This window comes from Phyllobates terribilis, unplaced genomic scaffold (genome assembly GCF_046119375.1).
Source record: "Phyllobates terribilis strain yellow unplaced genomic scaffold, ASM4611937v1 Scaffold_4__5_contigs__length_816908805, whole genome shotgun sequence".
In the NCBI taxonomy this organism is placed as follows: Eukaryota; Metazoa; Chordata; class Amphibia; order Anura; family Dendrobatidae; genus Phyllobates; species Phyllobates terribilis.
The window spans coordinates 476,333,446-476,350,972 of record NW_027362764.1 but is presented as its reverse complement, the minus strand read 5'-3'; positions in this window follow the sequence as shown (position 1 = coordinate 476,350,972).

The window sequence follows — 17,527 nt, the reverse complement described above, 5'->3', positions numbered from 1 at the left end:
CGGTAGAACTCTCCGAGTCCTTGATGTAACTTGCTTTAGAGGGTGACAAGACCTCGCTCTCTTCAGCAGCACGGGTATCTCAGAGGGGGCCGCCACACTCGGCAGCGTAGAGGAATGCAGATCCACACCGCTCCGTCCCTCACAGCAAGTTGCCACGCTCTTTTTTCTCTGAACTTTCACTTTCACTTCCTGCCCAGCTCCCTCCCCCAAGTCCCTCCTCATCCAATTCACATCTCTCTCCTTCTATCCTTCCAGGCTGTGTCATCTGACTGAAACAAGGGTCCCTGGGAATTGTAGTCCAATGCGGCTCAGGGAAAAATGGTTAATGTCTGTAGGTCCCTGTTTAACAGCAGCTGCAAAGCTATTCTTAGTGTCTGTAAGTTCCAGTATACCGGTAGCTGCCCTGACAGTTCCCTGTGCAGGTGAGAAATGACATGCAGGGTAGATAGGGTTTCCCTCTATGCCAGTCCTTTCACCGAGCTAAATAAAACTGTCAGCAAAAAAAGTTGTGGACTGGCTCCGTACCGTCCCTGGCCACATTCACCTGTCCATGTGTTTGTGGTTAGGCTGTCCTTCCCAGTAAGTGCACTGGGAGGGCATGGGTAATGTTGTGGGACCCGTGCTCGTGGAAGGCGGAGGCGATACCGGGAAATATAATGGCGGCTGGGGACTGAGTATGGACACCAGACTGCCACCGGCATGAGGTTATGAAAAGCTTCCGTCTCCGCGAGCCTAAAAGGCCACATTTCAAGTGCAAGCAGCTGTCAAAAATTTGGCAGTATAGTATTGCAGCCTGTGGGTGGGTAGGTGGCTGGCTGCCAGCATACTTGCGCTTGCATTCCAAGGAATGGGGTAGGGACAACTGAACGCTGCAGTGGGACAAGGACGTGGACGGTGATTGTTGCAAGTCTGCAACGACAGGTTCATGGTGGGAGGCATCTTCGCATGCTCCAAGGATCACTTATGATGTGCACACTTTTAGGCAGGGACCTGGAAGTCAGAGATGCTTCCAGAGGTCTTCCCCATGCTGTTCCCATGACTTTTCAGCACTGTATGCATGTGTCTGATGATGTGTCACACACCACATGGCCAGATAAGGTTGTAAAATGTTAAAATGAAATTTCCTGGTGAATGCATTTGTCTTGGCTGAAAGCAATGCAAAAGGGCAAAAACGCATCAAAAACTCTACGTGTGAACATAGTCCAAGATGTGGAGGAGTATTTTTGTTTTTGGTTATTTATTTTGCTTTATATACATTGTACATGTCATGGAAAGGATGTTCCTTAACATATTTCCCAGGAAAATCCATTTTGGTTTTGTTTTGTTTTATTGTGAATCCGTAAAAGTGGCGTAATACCTCTGACAACGTTGTTGACAGAAGTGACCTGGGAGTCAGAAATGCTTCCAGGGGTCTTCCCCATGCTGTCCCCATGTCATTTGAGCACTATTCCCATCAATTTGGGCAATTTTTAGGCCCTTTGCAGACCGCCGGGGGGAGCCGCCTGAAAAATGCTCGAGTTTCCCATAGACTTACATTGGGCTCGTTGCTCGGGTTGAGCACCCGAGTATTCCAATTTGCTCAACCCGAGCAATGAGTACCCGAGCATTTTAGTGCTCGCTCATCACTAATCATCATATTTTGAGAGCTATAATTCTTCTATATTTCTGCCAACAGAGTCATGCGAGGGCTTGTTTTTTGCGGGATGAGTGTGAGTTTTTATTGGGGCTATTTTTGGGCACATAACATATTTTGATTGCATTCTGTTCTGATTTTTGTGAGGCAGATTGAACAAAAACTTGCAATTCAGAAATTGTTTTTTCGTTTTTTTATGCCGTTTACCGTGTGGTATAAGTGATAAGACAGCTTTATTCTTCGGGTCAGTACAATTATTGCAATACCACATTTATGTCTTGTATTTATGTTTTTCCGCTTTTACACAATAAAAAAAATATTATAAAAAAAGAATTCTTTTTGCATTGCTATATTCTGAGAGCTATAGCTTTTTTATTTCTCTGCTGACGAAGCTGTTTGGCAGCTTGTTTTTTTGCTGGACAAGATGTCGTTTTCAGCTATACCATTTTTATTTACATTCGACTTTTTGAACGTGTTTTATGCGACCTTTTGTTTGGCAGTGTGGTAAAAAAGTGGAGTTTTTTGCCATGCTTTTTTTTATGTTGTTCTCTGATGGGGTTAACTAGTGTGACAGTTTTATAGATCGGGTCGTTCTGGATGCGGCGATAACAAATATATGTCCTTTTTTATTTGTTTTGCCACTTTTACACAATAAAAATATTTTTTTTAGCAGAAGCTTACAGGCTAATATATCTGAGTGATCCCACTGCCATATTTCGGCCTGGGGTCACAATGGAGGCCATCAGCACAATCCGATTGCGGCGTTGTGCTCATCAGAGCAGAGAGGAAACTCCCTCCCTCTGCCATGCCGTTTGCTGTTTTCAGTCACCGTTTATCATCGCGCCGACTCTGCGAGTGAGCTGACGTGATCGTCCAGCTGTACATGTATGGCAGATGTCCTGAAGAGGTTAATGGTAGGTGAAAGGTCCCTAAATATGATTTCTGGGAATTAGGCTGAAAACTTAATGCAAGGACCTTGAAGGTAGTATTTTCTGAAATACTTCCTGTGCCACATCAGAGAGGAAGTGGGAGATTAGGGAGGTGAATAAGTGGCTCAGGAATTTGTGTAGGAAGAAGGGTTTTGGGTTGCTGGAGAACTGGGCTGACTTCTCTGTTGGCTAAAGGCTCTATGCTATAGATGAGCTTTACCTTAATGGAGAAGGTGCAGCTATGCTAGGGGAAAGTATGGCTTTCCCTTTTAACTGGGGACTAGGGGACAACAATTACTGTACAGAAGGGAAAGACAGTGTATAGAGACCTGGGCCAAACTAATGAAAGTGGAGATAGCATAGGCGGAGGGCTTAGAAGAGTCAATACACTAATGAGGAATAGAGATATAGAAAAATGCATAAAGTGCATATATACTAATATCAGAGGCCCCACCAACAAGATTGATGAATTCGATTTATTATTGTTGGAAGAAAATTATGATATGATGGTGATAACTGAGACATGGCTGGATGAGAGCTATGACTGGGCTATTAATTTACGGGTCTATAGTCTGTTCAGGAATGACCGTGCAAATAGACGAGGGGTAGGGATTTGCTTATATGAAAAATCGTCCCTAAAACCCACCAGTGTGATGAAATATGTGATGTCAATAGAAATGTAGAGTCCATAATGGAGTGGAGAGAGAAATAATAATAAAATACTTATAGGAGTATGCAGTGAGATGACAAGAATCTGCATAACTAATTATGTGCTAAATAGTTGCAAGTCAAATTTATGTATGAGATAGCCAAGAACTTTTGTCTATAAAATGATGGTAGTCTCACGTTCGAAGCAGTAGTGGATGTTGAGATATGGAGCCTGAAAGTCAAAAGTTCAAAACATTGTTGCCTTTTTGCTCGTCACTGTAAGTCTCCAAATATGATGGAAGCGGCAGAAAATATCTTCATAAAGCAAATAAATTAGGCAGAAAATCAGGGAGAAGTAAGTATTATGGGGGACTTCCACTACCCTGATATTAATTGGGGAGCAGAAACTGCAGGTCCGGCAATGGAAACAGGTTTTTGACAATAATGAAAGAGAAATACAAGAGGGGCGTTGGAGCAGTTCTACACCTAATTTTAACTAATAGACAAGATTATATTAAATGTTCGGGTTTATATTAAATGTTCTGGTTTGGTGGTCACTTGGACAACTGATTACAAAATAATAAGTTTTCACATATCTTTAATAAAATGTATAGTAGAGGGGCTACATGGACACTAAACTCCAGTAAAGCTAGTTTTCTAACCGCTAATAGATTATTTTAGTTCCATAAACTGTGACAATGTTCTGAGAAATGACAATTTCCTGAGACAGACAATATTCACATCCATAGTAAGTCTGTACCACAGGAATGGCGCTGTCATGCTCCTGGGTTCGAACCCTTGAGTTTGTGTTTTGTGGTCGGTTTCTCTTTCCACCCAGCCAAAAAAACACATTTTCTCCGGATGTTTAGGTTCTGCTATTCTGGCTGCAGTCTGTTTAGCATAACATAGTTGTTTTCATTTGTCTGTCCGTCGAACTTTCGAGTGCGGCTTTATATTATTTCCCTCTGCTGGTGATAGTTTCATTTGGATGTTCAGACAGTCCGTTGATGTTTAAAGCCTACCCTGCACCTGTCTTCTGTTTCTTTTTAGAAAGTAAGCAGCAGATTATCTAACAGTACATACTTTACGCTTTATTTTGTATTTTGTGGTTTATTTTACTTACGCTGGGATCTTTTCTTTTCTTCAGCACATGTTCCCTTTTGTAGGTAATTCACACTCTGTTCTGCCCTCTGGTTCATTCGGAGGAATGTGAAGCACTCGAAGGCCTTTTAGGTAGTATTGGTATGTGTTGCCATCTTCTAGTCTGTGGTTAGAGCCATCTCTGCTCACATAGGAACCACTAGGGCCTATGGGGTCAAGATCTCTAGCCTGTACAGGAATCGGCAGGGCCAGTTGCAGCTTTTTAGTTTGCTACCTATTTTCCCGAGTGAGTTGCTTTACAACAATAACAGGAGCATAACAAATGTGGTGCTAGTATTGAAAAAGAGGATAAAATCAAAGCCTGGAAATTATATGCTAGTAAATTTGAGTAAAATCCTTTTCTAAGAGATTATATCCTGGGGTATCTCCAGAAGAATAGCCTCATGACCCAACTTCAACATGGGTTTATGAGTGATTTGTCCTGTCAAACTAATCTGCTCAGCTTTCATGAGGAGGTAAGTTTCAGACTGGACCAGGGAAATGCAATGGATATTGTCTATATTGACTTTTCAAAAGTATAAAATGAGAGTAATGGGACTATGGAAAAATATGTGTAAATCATGTGTAAATCGATTAACAACTAGCTCAGTAATAGGAAACAGAGTGGTTATAAATGGAACACAATCGGATTGGGTCACAATTAACAATGGAGTCCCGAAGGGGTCAGTATTGGCCCTTTTTCTTTTAAACATATTTTAATGACTTAAAGAGGGCTTACAGGGTAGAATTTCAGTATTTGCAGATGATAAACTCTTCAAGGTAATCAACACAACGGAAGATAATTTAATATTATAGAAGGATTTATGCAAATTGGAGGGTTGGCCTGAGAAATGGCAATTGAAGTTCAATGTAGATAAATGCATAATTTTTTTTCTGGTAAAACACTGGGTAAAACTGTCACTGAAAAAGACTTGGGCATATGGGTAGATTGTAAACTTTAGTGACCAGGGCTAGACAGCTGCTACCAAGGCAAATAAAATAATGTGATGCATTAAAAGAGGCATACATGTTCATGATAAGAATATAGTGTTGCTTCAATACAAGTGACTAGTGCAAAAAATTTTGAATAGTGTACAATTGTGTGCTTCTGTGTATACAATGGTTGAACTTGAGCTGGTACAGAGAAGAGCGACCAAGGTTATTAAGGGAATGAATGGACTGCAATACCAAGTCAGGTGATCAAAGTTGAGATTATTCATTTTGGAAAAACAAAGGCTTAGGGCTGATCTTATTACAATGTACAAATATGGAAGATGACAGTACAGAGATCTTTCTATTGATCTTTTTACACATAGGCCTGCAATGATGACAAGGGGCATCCTCTGCGTGTAGAGGTCACACGGACCGAGTGTTTGTGTTAAAGAAATTGCAGCATGCACTATTCTCTTACAAGCATCAGATGAGAATCTCCTTTGCAAGCCTATAGGTGCATAAAAAAAATCAGATCCCAAACTGATCATATGTGTAGCATTTAATTTTTTTGGATACATTGTTATTAGTGATGAACGAGCGTGCTCGCCACTGCTTGGTACTCGCCCGAGCATCTCACTGCTCGACATGCTCGGCACGCTGCGAGTATTTCCGGGTTGCTCGGGCAGGAGCTCGGGTCTCCGAGCTGCATGTTTGGCACTCTTTAGACAGCCAATTAACATGCAAGGATTGCCTGCCACGCACTATAATGCCGTAGCCATGTTGGTTGTGGCATTACAGTGATTGGCTGGCCGCATAGCGTCATCAGGTCTATATAAGACATGGTGACCCTATGCTTATCACAGTGTACTCCGAAAACAGACAGAGTAGGGAGAGCTGCTGCTGAGTGAGGGACAGAATTGGCGGTTTAATAGTTAGGTATAGTTATTCTGTAGCGCCCCGAGGGTTCGGTCGCTACAGGGGTATTGCACCTCAACCAGAGGTGTGATATGCCACTCCCGGGTAAGGATGGTGTGTGGACCGGGACTCAGTTAGCTGCATGCATCACACACACCCCATTTCCGGGGGACAGCTCAACGGTGCTCCCATTAGTACAGTAATGCAGGCACGACAGAATCTGTCCCTGGCTGGAGTGGGGAGGGGGGAGGAAAACCCAGTGATGTAGGAGCAGGAGGGGACGGTTACAGGGCATAGGTAGGAGCCCATTGGTTGCAAGTCACCTGGGCTCATACACAGAGAGTGAGGTATATAAGGTGGGCACCATCTTAGAACAGTGTTCAGTCTGAGAGAGGAAGTAACAGAGCAGGGCCTCTGTGGAGCTCTGCTCCGGAGGCGGGCCTAGCCTGTGAGGCCCAGCCGGCACTGAAAGAGAAGAAGTCAGTGCAGAGAGTTGGAGAAGAGAAGGAGTTCAGCCAGAGAGGGCTGACAGGTAGCTGTGGCTCAGTCTGGGCCCAGCTCCACGAGGCAGGCCTGGAGTGGAGGCCAGAGCCAGAGGAGAGGAACGGAAACAGAAAGGAACAGAAAGGAAAGTAAGAAGGAACAGAACACCAAGAGAGGCCCAGAGACACGAAGAAAGAAGGAACCCTAAGGACCCAGGAGATTGCGGGTGACGGGTTGGCAGAACAGGGTACCGGATCCCAAGTTGGTGGAGGCGACTAATCCTCAGCCAAGGACCGGCGGTCGTGACCATTTACTGGTGCGACCCCTCACTACACCTACTAGAAAGGCACACCACATAGGGTCGGGGAAGTGGACACCCAGTCCTCCCAGGAGAAGACCCGAGGCAGCTGGACAGAAGTAGTGTCACTGGTGGGGCACAGCTGACGAAAGGATAGAAGGGAGTCCTGTGCCACACTCCGGAATTGCCTGGGGGTTGATCGAGCCCCCTGCCTGGTGGACGCAGCACGGCTCGGGCGGTCCTATCTGTGCACAAGTGACCTGGATGAGAACTGTGAGTAAAGAACCTGAACTGCAACACCTTGTCTCTGTGCTTTCTCACCGCGTCAGCACTACTAGTACTGGGACGCCCCGCACCATCACCCCCACCATCTACTACACTGCCCTGGGGCTGCACTCTTCCCGTGGGGAGTCACACTACCTCAGCTGCATACACCATCAGCCCCAGCGGTCGGCCTTGCCGCGGTGGTCCGCACTGACCGCAATCCACGGGTGGCGTAGTCGGACAATTAACCTAAAACCTTACAAATAGACTGCCACTGGTTTGACCACCCTGAGCCACAGGACCGGGTCGCCGCCATGGTGACTACAACCCCCAGAGACCCGGCTCCGGGTAACCCACACGCTTGCACACACGGCCCAGGGGGTGCGTCACTTCCACAGCAAGATACAGTATATATATATATATATATTAAACAAGCTGACAGGGATTGCAACAGGGGTTAGTAATGAGAACACTATCATAATAGCAATAACAATAGCAATAACACACAATACATCACAATAGCAATAACAATAGCAATAAAATCCTTCTCTACAGTACTGTATCTAGCCCAAATATGGGATTAACACTGAAGTCCATTGGTTCTGCAAATGGCCCTAGCGGGGGTCTCCGGGTATTCCCACTAGGCCTTTAAGTCTTTTTCTGACAAAGTCAAGTAGATCCCGTTTGGCTTGTTCCACCTCACCCGTCCCCCTCCCAACCTGATACCCTAAACCTGATTGTTCCCGGTACCGTAAAGGAGCGGTTGAAGTGCCAGCCCTGTTCAGTGATGATTCTCGTCTGCTTCTGCTGACGAGATCTCTCCGGTACGACACGTTTCTATCCTCTCTTTGTCCTGTCAATCAGGGCGGTTTACCACGTCATGGGTAGGAAGGTCTTGTACATTTCCTTAATGTCGTATCCAAGTCCCAGGCCTCTTCCATAGCCGTGACACCCGCGGGACCGCTGCGCTGAATTCCGCGCTCGTTCACCGTCAGCCACCCGTCTTGACTTACAGGTCTCTCATCCCGGTCTCTCTCGCTGGATCCTTCAGCGCGTACGGCCTGCGTCACGTCTCTCTCTGTGTCTGGCGCCGAAAATCACCTCAGGCACTGTGCGCTTGACCATTAAATTTTGAAATCCTCTGTTGGAGGTCACCTGACCAGGTCCAGCATGCCAACTTGAAATGCTCACCAGATGGCATTCTTTCTCCTTATTACATACAGTACATCTCGCATTGATTCTCTGAAAGACTTTTCTCTTTCTATTACAGATGCAAGATGATCCTGAGGATATGCCATAAACTATTTAAAGGGGTTGGCCATTATTTTATATGTCCATTTCATATGAACTAACTGCCATAGATAAACTCTTTTGTAAATACCTTGCTTTCCCAAATCTTTATGTAATCTGAGCTGCTCTTCTGGTCACATTTTTCTGGCTGAAAATCCCCTGACTTCCTGTGATGTCACATGAATAGGTCTCCGTGACTTTCTGGCTCTGGAATCTGATGTGACATTACAGTTATGTGATTTTCATGCTGTGTGAGTGTTTGGGGCTCTATTGAGCATAGCTTAAGAGCTTACTTTCTGCTTCTGTGTATACGGCTGCAGACATAGCTCTCACATTTTCCTGTATGGATCCCGTACATTTAGAAGGGACCTTCATGGGATTATAAGCATCAAAAGGGTTAACAACTGTTAGATTATCAGCCTTGATCAGTGGCCCCATCCTCGCTCCATTCTGTAATAATGACCTTCGTCCTTGGCTCTTTACTTAATAATTTCCCCATCCTGGCCCCCATCCTTTAACAATGTCCCTCATTCTTTAATAATGTCCTCCACCCTGGCCCATATTATAATAATGGCCCCTGTCCTTGGCTCTTTATTTAATAATGTTCCCTTTGCATGCAGCATCCTCTTCCTCCTTCATATCCAGTGCAGGGGTGTGGTCATGCTCCACCCATGACTGGCACGCAGACATCACTTGCCGGCCTCTGGTAGAACAGCGACCACTATAAGTATTGTAGCGCAGAGACCTGGTGGATCTCTGCAGTGCAATACATTTCAGCTGAATGTGTATCTGAGGATGCACATTCAGCTGAAGATGTGGCTGGAGTCAGTGGGCCCCCTTCCTGTATGGGTCTGTAATCTCTCTGCAACCACCATCGTTACACCCCTATGCTTCATAATTTCTGGTGAGTATTTCCTGCCAAATTTGCAAATTTTCCTACCTAAAGTGAAGGCAGAATAGTTGCTGTCTGGCAACAGGCATTCATTGGGTCATTACTAGTGATGAGCGAACGTGCTCGCCATTACTCGGTACTCGCCCGAGCATTACTGTGCTCGACATGCTCGGCACTCAGCGAGTATTTCCGGGGTTGCTTGGCGGGAGCTCTGGTCCCCGCCCTGCATGTTTGGTGCTCTTTAGATGGCCATGGAACATCCAGGAATTGCTTGCCACGCACTGTACTGCCGTAGCCATGTTGGTTGTGGGATTACAGTGTTTGGCTGGCCGCATAGCATCATCGGGTCTATATAAGACCTGGTGCCCCTATGCTCATCACGGTTAACCCGGAAACAGACAGAGTAGGAAGAGCTGCTGCTGCGTGAGGTACAGATTTGCTTGTTGATTAGTTAGTGTAGGTATTCCACAACATATCTATATATCCATCTGAACTAACAGTCCTTCTGTGGACTAATCCAGCTGCATATATTCAATGGTGATACCAGGAGTTAGGCAGGCAGAGAAATTTGTGAACACTATACAGCACAATAGTGTCCATTGCACGTTCTGTCTGCACCTGCTGTTACAGATATCCGTAGACATAGTCCCAGATATCAGGGGCAGGGCTAATTTTTTTTTATCTTAATCCTGATTATTTGCTTAAAAAGCAAGGCAGGCGGGGTTCATGGCAGTGCATACAGCACAAGATGGTCCATTGCATGTTCTGTCTGATCCTGCTGTTACAGATATTTGAAGACATAGCCCCAGATATCAGGGGCCAGGGCTATTTTTGCTTATCTTAATCCTGATTATTTGCTTCAAAAGCAATCCAGGGTACACCATTTTTCTGCGCCATTTGTTTGTTAGCACTGCAGAATACAGCCAGATCTTTTCCATATTACAGCGATAAAAATCCAGAAATTTGTGGTGAACGTGGAAAATACTGGCCTCAATTTACAGTTTGTTGCAGTGTGTCAGTGAAGCTATTCACACGTGGTTGCTGTGAAGAATAGTAAACTACAAGACCGCTATTTAAAACCGTGCTTGTCCGTCAGATGTATCACATATAACTGTGGTCCAAATTCAGACATTTCTGTCCTCCATTTACAGTTTGTTGCAGTGTGTCAGTGAAGCTATTCACACGTGCTTGCTGTGAAGAATAGTAAACTACAAGTCCACTATTTAAATCCGTGGTTGTCTGTCACACGTATCACATATAACTGTGGTCCAAATTCAGCCATTTCTGTCCTCCATTTACAGTTTGTTGCAGTGTTTAAGTGAAGCTAATCAAACGTGCCCGCTGTGAAGAATAGTAAACTACAAGCTCGCTATTTAAAACCATGGTTGTCCGTATCACATATAACTGCGGTTCAAATCCAGCCATTTGTACTGAGCGTGGAAAATATTGTCCTCCATTTAACATGTGCAAAGCACATGGCAAGGGACGGGGAAGTGGACGTGATGGTGATGGGGGATGCAGAGTCCGAGCCCGTAGGCAAGCTGAAATTGTGCCACATCAAACACTCACCCTTCCTGTCCCAATTACTAGGGGACCGCAGAACACCACTACTGAACACAGAACAGTGTCAAAAGGTTGTTGGTTGGATAGCAGATAATGCTTCTAGTCACTTTACCACCACCACCCTGTCTTCCACATGGTCAAGTCTCAGTAGCCGTGAGTCTGGACCACATATTCCTCACCCTAATCCTCACTTCCTCCCACCATGCCGAGTGTCTGGAGACAACCGATCCCACACTTGGACACTCCGAAGAGCTGTTTACTTTTCCATTTATAGATTTGGGTTTCTCGCCCGACCAGCTTCAAGCGGGGCAAGAGGAGAACGCGCTTAGCAATGCCAAAATATTTGAGCAGCCTGTCACTCAAGGTGTAGTAAAGACTAAGTGCAACACGAAGGGAAGGGAGAAAAGGCGTCCCAGACACTAGGGAAAGAGGGTAGTGGAGACCTCCTAGGCTGACCTATATCACCCTGTCTCCCCTAACATCCCTATATTGGCTCCGCACCAATAGTCGCACAGGAACCTCACCCTGTCTTTCCCTGGCATTTGGCCCTGGTTAGGAAAGGGAGGGGATGAGACCTAGTCGATCTCAACTGACAACTAAAGACAACAAGGGGGAACAAACAAGGGAAGATAGCTTAGCTTTAGTCGACTTCAGAGAGATGAATACACATCATCTTAGCACCAGAGAGGAAGAAGTACTGCACTAGCTCCAAGCCTTCACAAGGGGTCATGTAAGTATCACCAGCACCTCCCTCTAGCAAACAGCAGGTATTTATACACCCAGGCCAGGGTGTTAATTAGCAAGAGTAAGGTAGCTGCTAGGTCCTACAGAGACAGCTTCTAAGTGAGGTGTAGTGCCAAATGAAGAGATCTCCTGCAACCAACTGCACAGCGACTGTCTGTCACTTCTGACACACCTATGACACAGCCACGGTCACACAAAGGCAACAGTGGGAAAGTGCAATTACTGTCGCAAGAGGTGGATGATGAAGAGACACAATTGCCAGAAAGTCAGGAGGAGGACCAGGGTGCGGAAGTGGAAGACGAGGTGGTGGATGATGAAGTCACTGACCCAACCTGGCAGGGGGACATGCAGAGCAAGGAGAGTAGCACCCAGGGGGAGGGAGGCGTAGCACCACAACAGGCAGGAAGAAGCAGTGTGGTGGTCACAAACAGAAGGCGGGCAACTGCTCTCCGGAACACCAGGGACAGTACATCTCGCTGACGGCACGCTGGGTTAATATAATGGAAGCCGGGACCCAGTCGGACCTTGGGACGGAACACGTTCTCCCGACACCGTGGACTGCTTACCCGGGGTCAGTCAGGGTTGCCTCCACAATCTACAGCTCCTGCACCTCCTCCTTTTCCGCCTCTATCTCCGAAATGACCACATCAGTCACAAGCTGGAAGCACTGCATCACTGCCTTGGCCAAGCAGCAACAGGCTGTGCTGAAGCTAATATGATTAGGTGACAAAGCTCCCAATGCTGAAGAGTAGATGACAGCTCTGAAAAAGCTAGCAGATCTGTGGCTGACACTGCTGAACCTACAGCCAGGCATGGTCGTGTGTGACAATGGCCGGAACCTGTTGGCGGCTCTGAAGCGAGGCTAGCTCAAACACGTACTATGCCTGGCCCATGTGCTTAACCTTGTGGTTCAGCGGTTTCTCAAAACCTACTCGGATCTACCATATCTGCTTGTCAAAGTAAGCCGAATGTGTACCCATTTAAGAAAGTCAACTATAGCTTCTGCCGCCCTTGCTGTGCTTCAGCAGCGTTTCCAGCTCACCGACTGGTGTGCGATGTCTCCATGCATTGGAGCTCAATATTGCAGATGTTGGGAAGGATTTGTGCACAGCAGAGGGCAGTTGTTGAGTACCAGCATCAACAAGGCCGTCGGTATTCAGGTCAGCCTCCACACATAAGACCTCAGGAGTGGGCATTGATGTCAGACATCTGTGCCATCCACCAAAACTTTGAGGACTCCACCAAGATGATGAGCGGCGATGACGCCATAATTAGCATCACCATCCCACTTCTCTGTCTTCTGAAATGCTCGCTGCTCACAATTAAAGAGGAGACAATGCAGATGGAGCACGATGAGATGGAGAAAGGAACCATACAGTGTGATTCCATACAGCCCAGCCTCATCTCATCCCAATTATGGATTGGGTGACAATGAGGAGGTGGAGGAGGAGGAAGAACAGGAGCTAGTTTCCTGCTCTATAGACATTACTACCCGTACAACTGTCATACTGCCTGTTCAGCGTGGATGGCCTGAAGAGAGGGAGGAGAAGGATGAGGAGGAGAGCATGGTCAGTCATCCTCTTGGTGAGGACATGGAAGTCTTGCCTATTAGCAGTCTGGCACACATGGCTAAGTTTATGTTACGCTGCCTTTCCCGTGACCCTCACGTTCTCCAAGTTCTGGGTGACAGTCATTACTGGTTGGTGACACTTTTAGACCCACGCTACAAGGAGAACTTTCTATCTCTTTTTTCCACGGCGGACAGGTCTGCTAAAATGGGACAGTACCCGAAGGCCATTGTTACGGAATTATTAAAAAAATTCCCAAAACGCTGACGGCACTTCCTAATAATGGGAACATTTTTTTCATGAGACCTTCCTCTACGTCTCTTCCAAGGGGCATTGGAGTGCCTCCAAATTTTTGGCAGCCGTTGCAGTCACTGCATATACAAGAACAGTATGGGAGACCCGCTCCTTTCTAATGGGAACTTGTCGTTACTGAGTTTCTCCTTTACGTCTCTTCAAAGGGGTATTGTGATGCGTCAAAATTTTAAGCAGCCGTTGCAGTCACTGCATACGCAATAACTGTATAGCAGAACCGCTCCTTTCTAACGGGAGCATGTCATTACTGAAGCCCACCTCTATGTGTCTTTAAATTGGTATTGGGGTTTTCCCAAATTTTGGCAGCTGTTGTACTCACTGCATACTGTTATGTACTGCAACTTAGAACTAAGGAATAGGAGGGAAAAGCAGTCCCTGCACTGAGACTCAGCTTTACCCTACGCTGGGGTGGGTGCCCTATTCCTTAAGAATAGCCCCACCGAAACCCCTGCACTGAACTCAAACAAAGACCTGTAGGAAAGGGAAAGGGGTCCCTAAAAGATCTAAGGACTGGGCGCAAAAGCAGGAGACCTCCTAACAGAAAAGTTAGTTGCAGAAAAGGAAAAAAAACTGGTGGAACAAGAAGTCCCAGGATAACGACAGACCAAAGCAAGAAGAACCAAACCAGGCTACTTAGCCAGAGCACAAGCGTTACAACACTGATGTCCAGCAGGGAATTGGGGCCAGGTGCTGGGTAATAAAGAGTGCAGAGATCACGTGACCAAGAAACCCAGCACCAGAGGAAAAGACTAGAAGCCAGCAAACCACAACAAGATGGCCAATAGTAAAACAACATAGATTCTAACACATACCCTATAACTCTATAGCAGAACCACTCCTTTCTAAAGGGAACATGTCGTTACTGAGGAACACCTCTGAGTGTCTTTAAATTGGTATTGGGGTTTTTCCCAAATGTTGGCAGCCGTTGTACTCACTGCATACCCTATAACTGTACAGCAGAACCGCTCCTTTCTAATGGGAATATGTTGTTACTGAGGAACACCTCTATGTGTCTTTAAATTGGTATTGGGGTTTTTCCCAAATTTTGGCAGCTGTTGTACTCACTGCGTACCCCATAACTGTATAGCAGAACCGCTCCTTTCTAATGGGAACATGTCGTTACTGAGGCCCACCTCTATGTGTCTTTAAATTGGTATTGGGGTTTTTCCCAAACTGGAAGCCATTGCAGTCACTGCATACGCAATAACAGTATAGGAGACCCACTCCTTAATAATGGGAACAACAAAGCATAGCCGGCTGATAGCTCTCTAACAATAGTGAGGGCCGACTGCTGGCCCTTTAAGAATAGTAAGGGCTGCCTGATGGCACTATAAAAATAGGCTTTGTGACTTTCAGAGTCCCTCCTTCATAAATGAAGCAAGATGTGTCTGATCATGTCTCACACACCACATGGCCAGATAAGGTAGTAAAACGTTAAAATGACATTTACCGTTGAATGCATTTGTCTTGGTTGAAAGCAATGAAAAAGTGCAAAATCACATCAAAAACTCTAGGTGTGAACATAGCCCAAGTTGTGGAGGAGCATTTTTGTTTTTGGTTATTTATTTTACCTTAGATACAATTCATTACCCTGGAAATGATGTTCCTTAACATTTTTCCCAGGAAAATCCATTTCGGTTTCATTTTTGTATGTTTTATTGTGCGTCCATAAAAGTGGCATAACACTCTGACAACATTGTTCACATAAGTGACCTGGGAGTCAAAGATGCTTTCAAGGGTCTTCCCATGTCATTTGAGCACTGTTCCCATTGATTTGGACAATTTTTAGGCCCTCTGCAGACCGCTGCGGGGTGCCACCGGAAAAATGCTTGAGTTTCCGATAGACTTACATTGGGCTCGTTGCTTGGACCGAGCACTCAAGCATTCCAATTTGCTTGACTCGAAAAATGAGTAGCCGAGCATTTAAGTGCTCACTCATCACAAGTCATTACATTGCCCTATGTCAATGCCGCTGCTGGGGTTTAGATAACTTTCTGACGGTTATAACTCTTCACAGGGCAGAAAGTCTTCAGGTGAATATTGGAAAATATATAAACTGTAGAGAAGAAGATTGTGGGTTGTAGCTTCAAGAAAGCCCTGCTGTTGGCATCCTGGCCCTTCCTGGATCCCTGCCACCCTAAGAAATCCTGTGCTGGAGAACGTCGTAGTAAAACTCAGAAGATGGGCCTTCGATGAATCCACTTTGTCCTGGTTAGAAGAGTGCTTTAGCAGCCTACCAGCTTCTTCCTTAGAAGTTTCGTTGTTCTCCGCTCCATGTCCAGTGTAGCGGTTCCTGAAGAGGCAGCTGTATCCAGCCTGCAACATAAAAGATCTACACATCACACAAAAAGAAGGCACACTTGCTTCTCTCCCTCCCTAGCACGTCGGCAGCCTTCTGGTGGTAGAATCTCTGTAAGTAGTGTTGCTTCCAGAGCCAGATCTCAGAAGTCAGCATCACTTTAGGCAGCCAGCAGGAAGACAATTATAACATCTGTTATGTTCTGCTACCAAAGCTAAGGAAAGAGAGGAGATCTGTCCCTACTATAGGACTCAGCTGAATCCCTACGATGTAACAGGGAACCTGATCCTGCGATCAGACCTGCTAAAGTCCTAATCTAGTCTGTACGAAGACCTATAGATGTGGGGAGGGAATCCCTACAAGTACTAAGGACTGGAAGGAATATGGGACACCTCCTAACAGAAATAGTAGCAGACAAACGAACAAACAAAATAGATAGAACATAGAGGTCCGTAGACCAAGCAAACTAACAGAGATAGATACAGAGCACAGGCTAGCTAGAAAGTAGATATACAATGAAGTCCAGCAAAGCCAGAAGGGCGGAGCAAGATTAAATAGGCCAACAAGGTCATGTGACCAGCAAAGGAAAAAAAACCTAACAGCAAGGTTCTAACAGTACCCCCCCTTCTAAGAGGATCCTCCGGATCCCCTAGGACCAGGCTTATCAGGAAATCTCCTGTGAAACGCTCTGATAAGTCTGGACGCGGAAACATCATCTGACCTCACCCAAGAGTTATCCTCGGGTCCGAAACCTTTCCAGGCCACAAGATACTGCAAACTACCTCTATACCGTCTAGAGTCAAGGATGCGAGAAATTTCATATTCCCCGTCCTCCACCACCGGAGGAACAGAGGCAGAGGCGTCACCATCCGACACAACAGCTTTTTTTAACAGAGAGACATGAAAGACCGGATTAATTCTCCAGGAGGTAGGAACCTCCAACCTAACAGCAGATTGGTTGACAACCTGAAGCACCTTAAAGGGCCCCACAAACTTGGGACCCAATTTCTTAGAAGGAATCCTCAACCGCAGATTCCTAGAGGACAACCAAACCATGTCACCAACAGCGAACAAAACCTCCTGTCGTTTCCTATCAAAGTAGTCTTTAGATTTTCTGTTGGCCTCCTGAAGATTACCACGCACATCCGTCCAAACTCTTTCCAAATCACCGGAAAAATTCTCCTCCTCAGGCACGGCAGATCCCAACTTGGAGAACGACCCAAACGACGGATGTCTCCCAGAACAACAAAAAAAAAGGCGAACAACCAGCAGAAGAAGATGTATGATTGTTCAGAGCAAATTCGGCAAGTGGCAGAAACTCAGACCACCCCTCTTGATTGTCTGCCACAAAACAACGCAAGAACTGCTCAACATCCTGGTTTTTACTTTCTGTCTGGCCATTAGATTCAGGATGATATCCGGACGAAAACGACAAATGAATTCCCAACCTGTCACAAAAGGCACGCCAAAAACGAGCCACGAACTGAGGACCCCTATCAGAAACAATGTCAGTAGGAACGCCATGAAGTCTGACAATTTCCTTGACAAAGGCCTTAGCGAGAGTTTTAGCGCAGGGCAGTTTGACGAAGGGAACCAAGTGACACATCTTGCTAAAA